Source organism: Eutrema salsugineum, unplaced genomic scaffold, assembly GCF_000478725.1.
Source record: "Eutrema salsugineum unplaced genomic scaffold, Eutsalg1_0 scaffold_9, whole genome shotgun sequence".
NCBI classification, from domain to species: domain Eukaryota; kingdom Viridiplantae; phylum Streptophyta; class Magnoliopsida; order Brassicales; family Brassicaceae; genus Eutrema; species Eutrema salsugineum.
Window position 1 is genome coordinate 8,707,021 of NW_006256342.1, and position 12,714 is coordinate 8,719,734.

Consider the following 12,714-nt stretch of genomic DNA (forward strand, 5'->3'; position numbering starts at 1 on the left):
CTGCATCGCGTTTTGCATTGGCCACTATGTATTGGCCGATAGTGAATGGTAGACGAGGCATAAATGGCAGAAACTCATCGGGTTCCGGAGTCCATCGCGGACGTCCTCCGTTACACAATCTCGATACTGATGCTGAAGGTAAGCAGACTCGGTGCTCCTTGGTGCCAGTGCAATACTTGTAACCAAACCTGTTTGGATCGAAAGCGGCACGAGAGATAGTGTGATCGCGAGAGAGATAAAGTAGATCATACCAGACGTCAGGAAGTGGATCATCAGATGAGAAATCGAATCCTACAGCCTGTAGTATCGCTGTAATAGCGCTCCTATAAGCTGGAGTAGCGTCTTCGCAACCATGTAAATCATGCTTCACCTTCACCATGTTCTGTGCTATGATCCAGGCAAAGCAGGCAAGTCGTGGGTCGTCCATAAATGGCATCTGAAGTGTAATGAGCTCGGTCTTCAAAACACATCCCATGTTGGCTCTAGAGAAAATCGTGTGTGCTAAGAGTTTGTGCACAACTCTCACTGCAGGATGAGTAAAAAGGGCTGACTTGGATTTCCCGCTATCATAGACGCCATGACCCATCTCTCTCCACAAGTCAAAATCAGGTTCTTCTTCAAAGTGAATGCCATCAGTGTATGGAAGTTTAAGAGCTTCACAAAGTGCAGAAATGGTGAGCGAGTAAGTCTGCCTGCGGATAGAGAATGACAAAATGCCATCAGATGTTCTGGGATTCCTCCTCTTAGTGTGGTGGAGTGTAATAGTTGCTAAGAACTCGCGGACTAGCTCGGGATAAGTTGGAAGGTTCAGCTCCATGTAGGGTCTCAGCTTAAGTGCATCGATGCACCAGATTACATCTTCTCTAATTCCAAGCATCTCGAATGTATGATAATCAATGCAGGGCGTCGGTTTGATGTTCAGCTTCTTGAAACGTCTTGCATAGTCTACTCTCGGGTTGATCTCTTTCCCAATGTATCAGATCTGTGGTGGCTCAGGAATTGCTCGTGTTTCTCTTGAGTGCTGGAGCAACCTCATTACGTATTTCCTTCTTCTCGGTCTGGCTTGGTTCAGCATGTATTCTCCAAGAGTACTATCATTGGGAATGCTCTCAGAGCTGTCACCAGTGCGACGGCTTCTTCGAGATCTGGTTTGTTCCATTTTCCTACAAGACGAGATGATTCTTGGAAAAAGAGTGAATATGGATGCTGATTTTAACACATGAACGATCAGTTATACTAATCCAAGTATCAAGAGATTAGTTAAAACCATGAGCAAGCATAATTGACATTGTATTGAAAAAAATCGAGTAGTTCATGACCATATTCGGATTTTTGATGTTCTCAACATAGAAATCTTCTAAAAAATTAGTTTTAATGAGCAATTTCCATGTCAAATCTATAGGTTATCCAATACTAATCACTAATCACACAAGACTTAGTCATATTCATCAATTTTGCTGTTCCAAATTCGATTTTTATAAAGCATGTAGAATCCAAATTTCAAAAATCTCAATTTCTCTTAAGCTAAGTGTTAAAATCGATTTTCAGATAACTTAGAAGGATAATATATTGTTCTTAAGCTATCTCCACCATCAATAAACCAAGATTTGGGCTGAAAACCCTAAATTCCAAAATCAATTAAAAATGACGAGTTTGAGCTTCATACCTTACTGGAAAGAGAGATTTGATGACAGATTTGAAATCAGCTTTGAAAGAGTGAGGTTTGGGCCAAGAATCTCTTAAAAAGCTTAAGAATTGAAATAAGATGTTCTATCTCCTAAATCTCCAAGTCTTTTTGGAAGAGAAGAGAAAAAGGAATTTTTGATCCAAAAAGTTCGTTTCCTTTCTTTAAAAAGCGTTTTTGTTGCAAAAACGGGAAATTTACAGGAATTCAAAAGTTTACAGGAACTTACCTGTCTTGTCTTGTACACAACGGGGAATTTAAAACTTACGGAAAATCTTAACAGGCTTTACCGGTAATGCTCCGGGAATCATTGGGAATCATCGGGAAGCACCGGGAATCACCAGGTAAAACCGGGAAACACCGGGAAACACCAGGTAACACCGGGAAACACCGGAAAATTCCAGGTAACACCGGGAATCACTGGAAATCACCAAGAATCACCGGGAAACTTTTGAAAAGCGGCGGAATTTCGAGTTCTCGTCTCAACGACCAACGGCCGCGGTCAGGAGATGCGCGACCGCATTGGTTATAGGCTCGGCCGCGGTCACATTCACAGTGCCGCGGTCGATGATGCCTTGGCTGCGGGTCGGTTGGTCGCGATCACGGCCCTTTTTCCTGCAGCCTTTGTCCAACTTGCAGGTTTCTGCCGGGCCGAGCAGCTAAAAACCTCTCCTTCTTTCTCGGTTTTTCTTATTTTCTGATTTTTTTGTGTTTTTCTTTTATAAAAATACCTGAAATTAAAAGAAAAAGAAAACATAAATTGTAAAAAGGAAAAGAAAACTAAAAAAAAGAGTACCTAAATGGGTTGCCTCCCATTAAGCGCTTTTGTTTTAATTCGTTTGGCTCGACGTAGGCATGAAGAATCAGGCTGATTTGAATGGCACTCCACTTGATGTGCCTTTATCAGTTCCCGTCGCTGGATCTTTTACTTCTTCTCCTTGAGGAGCCGTCTTCTTTCTTTTACTCTTCTTTCGGACTTTAAAATTGTTTAAAACCCTTTTTGTGTTTTCGATCAGCTCCTGGATTTGGTCCTCACTAGTTTCTGTTGCATCCGGTGGAATGATGATCTTGATCTTTGCAAAATCTTTCGGCTTCTCCTTTTCTTTCTCTTTTGGCCGGCTTCCTTTGCTTGGAAAATCATCTAGGATAGTCAGATAAAACTTTCTGCGATCTACATTGCGGAAAAGAGCATGCCGGTTTGCGTGATCGATTACTGCTCCTACGATAGCCAGAAATGGTCTCCCGAAAATGAGTGGTCTCTCCTTGTCTTGATCCATTTCCAGGACTTGGAAATCTGCTGGAACAATCTTGTCTCCTACTAGAACTTCTAGATCATGAATCGTCCCTTCAGTATCCTTTTGAGATGAATCTCCAAAGATAACCTTGACCGTCGATGTCCTTAAGGTTTTTATGCCCAATTTTTCGGCAAATGTCTTTGACATGATGTTGACATTGGCTCCGGAATCGCACAGACAGTCTGTGAACTTGATTCCTGAAATGAAACATTGGAAAACAAAACGTCCCGGATCGTCAGCTTTGGTAAGCCTTTGAAACGGTGATCGTTGAAGTACCTTGAATGGTGGCTGCTTGGCATCGACATCCTTGTAAAGTGGTACAAAGATTGGGGTTTTTTCATTCTTTCCATCGGTTCTGGCTTCTTCTTCGGGCAGTGTGGTTATGGCATTGCTAAACCTCTTGGGGTTATCCTCAACTCCTCCGGGAAGAGCTCCACTTTGCCTCTTCATAGAATCGGCTGTTTGGGCAACTTGTACATCTAGCTTTTTGACGTGCGAAGATAAAGCTTCAAACTTCCCGTTCAGGTCATTGTACATGCAGTCAACCTTCACGTTCATGTCTTTAGATGCTTTCTCGTTCGTCATAACAAGCTGTTGGATGGACTGTTCTAGTCTTCCGATTTGTGAAGCTAGCTGGTTCGTCGTGACTCCTTGCTGTTGTACAAATTGATTGTTAAAACCCGTACCTTGATAGTTATATGACTCTCGCGGTTGATAAGCTCCTGTCCCTCCAAAGTTTCCACCTTGGAACTTGTTTTGGAAGGGTTTTTGCTGTGGTGGGTAGTACTGATCTTGAGGATTCTCCACATTTGGATTTCGGTAAGAGAGATTGTTGTAATTTGCATTCCGGAAGTTGTTGTTGAAGCCATTGTTCAAGCGATTTGGATATGGTGCTTGTGCTCCTACATAGTTCACCTCTTTTTCTTGAAAGGCTTGATTAATGTGATCGATATCACTAGGTCCTTCATCTTCTGCACCATTGTTGGTCTCACAAGCATGGATTGGGCGATTGTTGCTTTTCAAAATCTGGCTCATCATGTTCTTCAACTCGGTTATCTCCTTGTTGTCTGCTCCGGTTTACTTCATCGAGCGATCGTATTCAGAACAATCATTGCTATTGGCTTGAGCCAAATTCTCGATGAGGGCTCTTCATTGTGCTATCGTCTTTTGTCCAAAATCTCCATTGCTAGCTGTATCAAGCAAAAATTTGTATTTTGGTTGCAAACCTCGGTAAAATGTGCTCAGCAGGCTTGATCCGGGAAATCCATGGTGAGGGCAATCACGTTCATACTCCTTAAAACGTTCCCAAGCTTCATAGAAAGGTTCAGTCGGTCCTTGCTGAAAGCTTGAGATCTTGGTTCTCAACAAGTTTGACCTTGACTTAGTATAGAAGTGGTTCAGGAAAGCAGTTTTACATTCTTCCCAATTTGTAATCGATCCTGCTGATGTGGTCGTGGTGTTGAGGGTTGTCAAGTTTTACCCTAAATGAAATCAATAGCCGCAAGTGCACAGCTGATCGATTGTAGTACTTAGGGATCGAATCCACAGGGAAGGAAGATCTTTCCTGCAAAAGCCTTCGAAAGAATTATAAAGTAAAGAAGTCTAGAACCAAACGGTTTTGTGGGAGTTTTGGTGGTGTGTTTAAAATGTAAAAACGAATCTTAAAGAGAAAATACGGGAATTAAAATGACTTAATAACTAAACTTAGCGAAAACGAGTAAAAATAAGAAAAACGGCTAACCTAATTGCTTAAATGAAAATCGATTGAAAGGGAATGAAAATAGTAAACTAAAGCTTGAAATAAACGGTGTGAATCTATAAGAAAAGAGGGGCTGGGGTTCAGGGAAGTTTTCTCAGAGGTACGAACGATTCAAAACATTGCTAGAGAGTAAATTCGATAAGATCTTAGCTTAAACTTTTCGAACTGGAGTCACGGACGTATGAATACGCCACTGTCGTGATCATAGACAACTATCTCTCTCAACCCTGACCAGTAGGTTTCCACTCTGGCCCTGGAAAAGAAGAGATGCATTATGTTTAAGACTCGTCAGCATTCACAAATCGCCCATAGGTAGGTTTCCACTCCTATGTTTTTTTTGCTCTCCCAAACTAGATCTGACACCGGATGAACACTTTCGTGTCACCAAGCATCTGGATCAGATTGTAGTTCATGACGCTACTCTCATGCAGTAAAAACGAATTCAGAAGAAAAAGTTCTAAGATTCGGCTCAAAAGCTCATGGAATCCTCACCGAACATTTAAATCCCCATCGAAAATCCCTTATTCCTAACAATAAAATTACTCAGACATGATGAACGAAATCAAAAACATAGTATTAAAAAGTAGAATAGAAACCGAAATTGAAAAAGAAAGAACAAGGGTTCAAGAGACAAATCTCTCTCTCCCTAAAACCTAAAACTTAAAAAGTATTCTAAAACAATAAGAACATATGAGGGCCTCTCGATTAGGGTTTGTAAAACATGTATTTATAGTGCTCAAGACATCTCTAGGGTCTAGGGTTCCAGAATCAAGGCTGGGAAAATGATATGGGCTTCAGAAATGGGCCTTTGGGGTCGGAGTTAGCTGGCTGCGGTCGGGATGAGTGTGACCGTGGGAAATAGGAGGCTGGCCGCGGTCGCGGTGCTTCTGACCGCGGGAAATGCTCTGTTGGCCACGGGTGGAAACGCTTGCCGGCTGGTTTACGGGACATCTTGCTCTTCGCGTATCTTTTGATTGAACCGTTGGATTGCCAAGCTGTAAAGTGTGCTGGAAAGCTGATACTTCCATCTTTACGATCTCCAAATTTGAGCTGGATCAGACGGTGAGAAGGCATTCAATCAGGGGTGAACTTCTGACGGTTTGACTCTGAGCTGAAATCTGGTTTTCTATCCATTTTGTTAAGCTTTTCCTTAAGTTACCTGAAAAGAGTTTTGGAACTACAAATCCTAGAAAAACGTAATAAAAGTACTTGAAAGCAATTAAAAACATAGAAAAAGTATTTCAAAACGATCCATAAAAAGTGGTCAAAATACGGTGTTATCAACTCCCCCAGACTTAAACCTTTGTTTGTCCTCAAACAAAGCAAAAGCCTAAACTGGTTAAGTGAAAACAAAAATAGGAAATGCACAAATCTCATAGACATGAACTCCTAAACTAGGACCAAAGATCGTGCATCAATCCACAACTTTGTCTAGAAAATTCTCACCAATGCACAAAAGATACTAGTCCACTTTTTCCGTCATGCAAAACTTAAACAATCTAAATCTTGATTCCAGTCAACTAGCTCTCTACATTCATTAATTATAGTGAGTTCTCATTAAAGACATCATCCAGAGTAGACGGCGTTTGGCATTAAAGGGCTGTTTAAGTAGTGGTGTTAAGTGTTTTGGGTTACCTGATGAATCTGGAGGATGCAAGATAATATGCAAAACCGCAAGAGAGATAAGGATCTGTTGATGACCGCAATTTTCAGTCACTTCTTCTTGCCAAATGTTGTTGCATAATCTTTCCTCCTTTGTTGTGAACAGATATTCCCCCAGACTTAGATTCTTTCCGGGAATCAGAAAATGATCTCCAAAACTCCATAAAATCGAACTCCAATTGCCTTGGGACTTAAAACTCGACCTCTCTAGACTCTATAAGGGTTTTATTTCCTTTCTTTTCTTATTTTCAGATTCTTTTTTTTTTTTTTGAAAAGGAAATGCCTTTTAAAGAGAGAGACTAGAGGACGAGATTGTACCAAAATTTGAGATTCTTCTAAGGCAAACTGAGCGTCCTCTTGTGTTGAATCCTTCCGGGAACTTTTCCGGCAAATCGCAGGTCTCTGTCCTTGGTGACTGAAAACTGCGTCGTTCCTCTTTCTCTCCAACGTTTTTGCACTTATCAGCATATAAGACAATAGAAAACAAGAGTGCATGTGGTTTGAAATAGGATTGGTTAAGGTGGGGAACTAGCTAAAGATGAACTAGCCATTCAGGATCAACAGGGAGTGGTAAAAGGATAAGGAGTCCTGAATGTATGATTCGTTTCCCTGGTCTAATGCTTAATGAGAAAGTTAAGTCCAAATTAAGTCCAAATAAAATAGAGCTAGTGTATCCCTTCATCTAAATCGAAATCATTCAAATTCCTCTGGGGTACTTTGTTTCAAATGTGCTTAGCTACCGCCTAGTCTAGTCCTAAATCATGAATGAGCATGTCACTAGGAACAGTCTAAAAGCACACAGTCAACTATCATTGATTCATGTTCACCATTCCCTTTAAAAGGTATTTTGTTTTGAAAACCGATTTTGAAAAACTTTAAGGAAAATGCAAAAAGTGTAAATAATGCAAGACTCATGAAAGAAAAGTGGTTAGAAAGGGATGAAATCCTCCTCCAGACTTAAATCACACTGTCCTCAGTGTGAAATAAATCGAGATTGGATGAGAAAAATGCATAGATAATCGAATTGGTAAGGCCAAAGAGAACTTACCTGGATCCGGGATGCTGGTGGAGATGACCCGGATTCATTTGAAGAGGTTTGGGAAGGTGATAGGTGGTGATGAAGGTGGTGGAGGGTGATGAATGAGGTGGAGTGGGGATTGGTGAGGTGGAATGAGGTGAAGTGGGTGGCTTGGGGTCGGGTTTGATCTCAACGACCATTTGCCGCGGTCAGGAGCCACGCGACCGTGGCAAACCAGTGCTCGGTCGCGGTCAGAAAGATGCGACCGCGGTCGAAGGGGTGTTTCCTGCGGTCATAACGCCTGCGACCGCGGGGGCTTATCTCGCGGCCTCTTCCTGCTTCTCCTTGGTTCCTGCTGGGCCGAGCAGTCAGGGACCATCCTTCTTTTTGGTTTTTTTTCGGGTTTTTTGATTTTTTTCGTTTTTTTGAAACACCTGAAACTAAGAAAAAGAAAAAGATCAATAGAAAAAGAAAGAAAAATCCTAAAGACAATACCTAAATGGGTTGCCTCCCATTAAGCGCTTCTGTTTTAAGTCGTTTAGCTCGACTTTTGGTGTTGGACGTGGCTTAGTCCAATGAAGAAGACCTTGTCCTGAGACAAGTCTTTTTCGACATCTCCTTGCTTTGCCTAGCAGGTTCTTCGTCACTCCAAAGTTCTTCTTCAAACTATTCTGTTGCAGAACGTTTTCCTGCTTTGCTGTTGTATGGGACAGCTTCTGTGAAGACATCTTTGTCGATATTAGCAAATGAAATCCTCCTGTTTGGCCAGTCCATTATAGCTCCGGAAGTTGCTAGAAAAGACCATCCGAGAATCACTGGATATGTTGTGTCTCTCGTTTCAACAATGTAGAAGTCGACAAGCACTATGCAATCTCCTATTCTCAAAGGAATTTCATGAGCTATTCCTTGAGGCGTTGCATTGGAATAATCAGCTAGACTAATCTTTGCTCTAATCCTGCGCAGGTGTTTAATACCAAGTCTCAAAGCAATTGCCTTAGACATCATGTTAAGACAAGCTCCAGAATCACACAGCACTTTTTTAAACATTTCTCCTCTAATAGAACAAGAGATAAGAAACTGACCTACACCTTCGATTTTGTGAAGTGTTCGAATAGGTTTACCTCTTCTGGCATGATTGAACAAGTCTTCTATCTCAGGGATTGATTCTTTGCTCTCACAGAAGTAGTGGCCTATCATGAAGTCCTTGCAAGCTCTGGCAAAGGTGATTTCTTCAGGCAAATTTCGAACCACATCATTGAATTCGTCGAGCTTTTCTTTGCTGATTTTGTTGGTGTAGTGGCTGCAGTCTTCCGGTCTTTGAAGGTGGATTGAATAGATTGCAGCATCAGGTGATGTTCTAGGAAAAGTCAGACGTCTGGCCCTCCCAAAATAGGTTCGGATATCCTCCTTTGTCTCCTTGCTGTACCTAAAGAAAACTTGCAAACAACCAAGATGCCATATATCATCGAACCCTGTGTAAAGAGGGATCGATTTCACAAACTTGTTGAATTCAATGAGCCTTTCTCTAGAGATTGGTGCTCCTAATTCCACCATTTTTTCTGGATTGCCTCCTTCTATGAACAAACGATAGTCTTCATCTTCGAGGTACTGCCCTTCATATTCATCCTCATATGCTAAAACTATGTTGCAAGGAAGTACCTCATTTTCTTCTTGAGATGTTTTGGAGCTGATAGCATACACCGTTTGCTCATGAAGAGGGATTTTGACCGTCCCAGCAGATGTATCAAATGAACATTGACCTGTAAAAATAGAAAGGGGCTGAAACGTATCTGACCGACCATTTGCCGGGGGTGGAGGCTGCACGACCGCGGGTGGGGGGTGTTTTGCCGCGGGTAGGAGGCTCACGACCGCGGCTGGAGAGTTGTTGGCCACGGTCGCGAGAGTTCCGACCGCGGGAGAGAGACTCCGAGTTGTTTTCTCTGTTTCATCTTCTCCTTTGCTATCTAAACTGATTTCTGGATCTTCTAACTCTGTTTCCTCTTCTTTTAAGTTAAGATCTTTGATGGGAAGCCTCGAACCATTCGTTTCACATCCTTGCATAAGCTTTTCGACCTTCTCTTCGACTTCATCAAGAGCATAGACTACTTTGTCCACGGTTGGGTCGATTTCCTCTGCCTTGTCTTGAACCTTGTGTACTCCATCCCAAATCTCTTCCACGTAGGAGTAGGTTTGGTTGTTATGGTCGTTAATAGTTTCTTCGGCTTCATCAAGCTTGACCTCTAAGGTGCGGATGTTTCCACTAGCCTTGCGAATGCTAACTTCGTTCTCTCCAACTCGTCCTTCAACTACTTTCATTCTCTCCTTGATGGTTTCAGCATCCTTGTTTGCTTGAGTCTCGATGGTTTTGACTTGAGCAGAAAGATCTTCAAGCTTTTTGTTAAAGTGAGTTGACATGTTGTCAATTTTCTCGCGAAGGGCGGCTCTTGATGTTGCTTGAGCGGCGATTAAGTGCATGACCACCATCTCTAGTCGACTCAATCGGTGAATGAGTTGGACGTTGTCATCTTGGTGAGGCAGACGACGAGCAGGATGTCTAGGGTTAGCCATTGGAGGTACATAGGGCTCGTTCTGGAACGTTCTGTAGTCCTCGGTTCGAATTTCTTCGTAGAGATCGCGTAAGTACTGCTTCTCTCTGCGTCTGGTGGCTTGAGGAGTGTTATAGAAACCTTCCTCATAGTGTGTATTTCGATTTATAGGATCCATATCTTCTGAAATGGAAACAAAATAACAGAAAAGGGGTTCTAGAGTCGATTTACCAACCTTTCTTGGGGTTTTGCGGAAAAGAAAATGCGTGCCTTCCCCGGAAACGGTGCCAAAAACTTGATGTGGTCGTGGTGTTGAGGGTTGTCAAGTTTTACCCTAAATGAAATCAATAGCCGCAAGTGCACAGCTGATCGATTGTAGTACTTAGGGATCGAATCCACATGGAATGAGGATCTTTCCTGCAAAAGCCTTCGAAAGAAATATAAAGTAAGGAAATCTAGAACCAAACGGTTTTGTGGGGGTTTTGGTGGTGTGTTTAAAATGTAAAAACGAATCTTAAAGAGAAAATACGGGAATTAAAATGACCTAATAACTAAACTTAGCGAAAACGAGTAAAAATAAGAAAAACAGCTAACTTAATTGCTTAAATGAAAATCGATTGAAAGGGAATGAAAATAGTAAACTAAAGCTTGAAATAAAACGGTGTGAATCTATAAGAAAAGAGGCGCTGAGGTTCAGGGAAGTTTTCTCAGGGGTACGAACGATTCAAAACATTGCTAGAGAGTAAATTTGATAAGATCTTAGCTTAAACTTTTCGAACTGGAGTCACGGACGTATGAATACGCCACTGTCGTGATCATAGACAACTATCTCTCTCAACCATGACTAGTAGGTTTCCACTCTGGCCCTGGAAAAGAAGAGATGCATTATGTTTAAGACTCGTCAGCATTCACAAATCGCCCATAGGTAGGTTTCCACTCCTATGTTTTTTTTGCTCTCCCAAACTAGATCTGACACCGGATGAACACTTTCGTGTCACCAAGCATCTGGATCAGATTGTAGTTCATGACGCTACTCTCATGCAGTAAAAACGAATTCAGAAGAAAAAGTTCTAAGATTCGGCTCAAAAGCTCATGGAATCCTCACCGAACATATAAATCCCCATCGAAAATCCCTTAGTCCCAACAATAAAATTACTCAGACATGATGAACGAAATCAAAAACATAGTATTAAAAAGTAGAATAGAAACTGAAATTGAAAAAGAAAGAACAAGGGTTCAAGAGACAAATCTCTCTCTCCCTAAACCTAAAACTTAAAAAGTATTCTAAAACAATAAGAACATATGAGGGCCTCTCGATTAGGGTTCGTAAAACATGTATTTATAGTGCTCAAGACATCTCTAGGGTCTAATGTTCCGGAATCAAGGCTGGGAAAATGATATGGGCTTCAGAAATGGGCCTTCGGGGTCGGAGTTAGTTGGCCGCGGTCGGGATGAGTGTGACCGGGGGAAATGGGAGGCTGGCCGCGGTCGCGGTGCTTCTGACCGCGAGAAATGCTCTGTTGGCCACGGGTGGAAACGCTTGCCGGCTGGTTTACGGGACATCTTGCTCTTCGCGTATCTTTTGATTGAACCGTTGGATTGCCAAGCTGTAAAGTGTACTGGAAAGCTGATACTTCCATCTTTAAGATCTCCAAATTTGAGCTGGATCAGACGGTGAGAAGGCCTTCAATCAGGGGTGAACTTCTGACGGTTTGACTCTAAGCTGAAATATGGTTTTCTATCCATTTTGTTAAGCTTTTCCCTAAGTTACCTGAAAAGAGTCTTGGAACTACAAATACTAGAAAAACGTAATAAAAGTACTTGAAAGCAATTAAAAACATAGAAAAACTATTTCAAAACGATCCATAAAAGTGGTCAAAATACGGTGTTATCACCTGCAGGCAAAGATTTCAACCAACGGTGAGCTTTGTCTGCTAATGAAAAAGGGAACAACTTACACTTTAAATAGTCTGCTGGAACTTGGTTTGTTCTCATCATGCTGCAGATTTCCTCAAAGAGCTCGATATGGTCCATTGGATGTTTAGAAGGAACTCCATGGAATTGGTTTTGTTTCACCAATGAGATGATTTGAGGCTTGACTTCAAACTCATTCCGGTTCGGAAATGGAACTTGAATTGCAGATTGGTTTTAAAAATTTTGAGTAGGTGCATCGAAATCAGCTATGCGATGGTTCCTACCTTGTCTTCGATGTTGATTTGCTGGTTGAACAGGGCGGTTAACGCGTCCATTCTGCTGCATCCCTTGGTGGTCACCATCGGCTGCATTGATAGGTGCATCAAGGTCTTCACGTTCTTCTCTCTCGCGGTTTTGGTGGTTTCTTGGAGGAACTTCATCCTCTTCTCCATCTTGTCGAGCATGATCACCTTCTTTGTGATCGTTCTCTTCATTTTGTCCATGTTCGGACCCGTCTTGGTCCATATTTAAAGCTCGGTTAATAGGATCTCCAGGCTGGTCGTTGTTGGCCATTCCTTGCGTTCGTCTAAGTCTTCAAAGTTCTCTTTCGTGTCTGTCTATCTCGTCTAGAATTGGAATGTTTTCAATAGGTTTGCGCCTGGTATTCATGCAATTCAGAGAAAAACAAAAGAAGGGAAAGATAATTCAGCAAAACTTTAAGAAAGAACTAGAGATCAGGTGTCTAGAACAGAAATAAGAACAAGAAAAATAACAAAAGGCAGCGAAACAAATCCCCGGCAACGGCACAAAAAACTTGATGCGTGTCAACTGTGTGA

The 12,714-nt window shown here is 41.9% G+C and overlaps 1 non-coding gene across 1 annotated transcript; it reads left to right on the forward strand.

The window, feature by feature from the left end:
* Positions 1-4,240: 4,240 nt before the first annotated feature.
* On the forward strand, positions 4,241-4,351 carry LOC112087147. Its single transcript, XR_002899916.1, has one exon. It is a non-coding gene; the product is annotated as a small nucleolar RNA R71 (small nucleolar RNA).
* Positions 4,352-12,714: the final 8,363 nt, after the last annotated feature.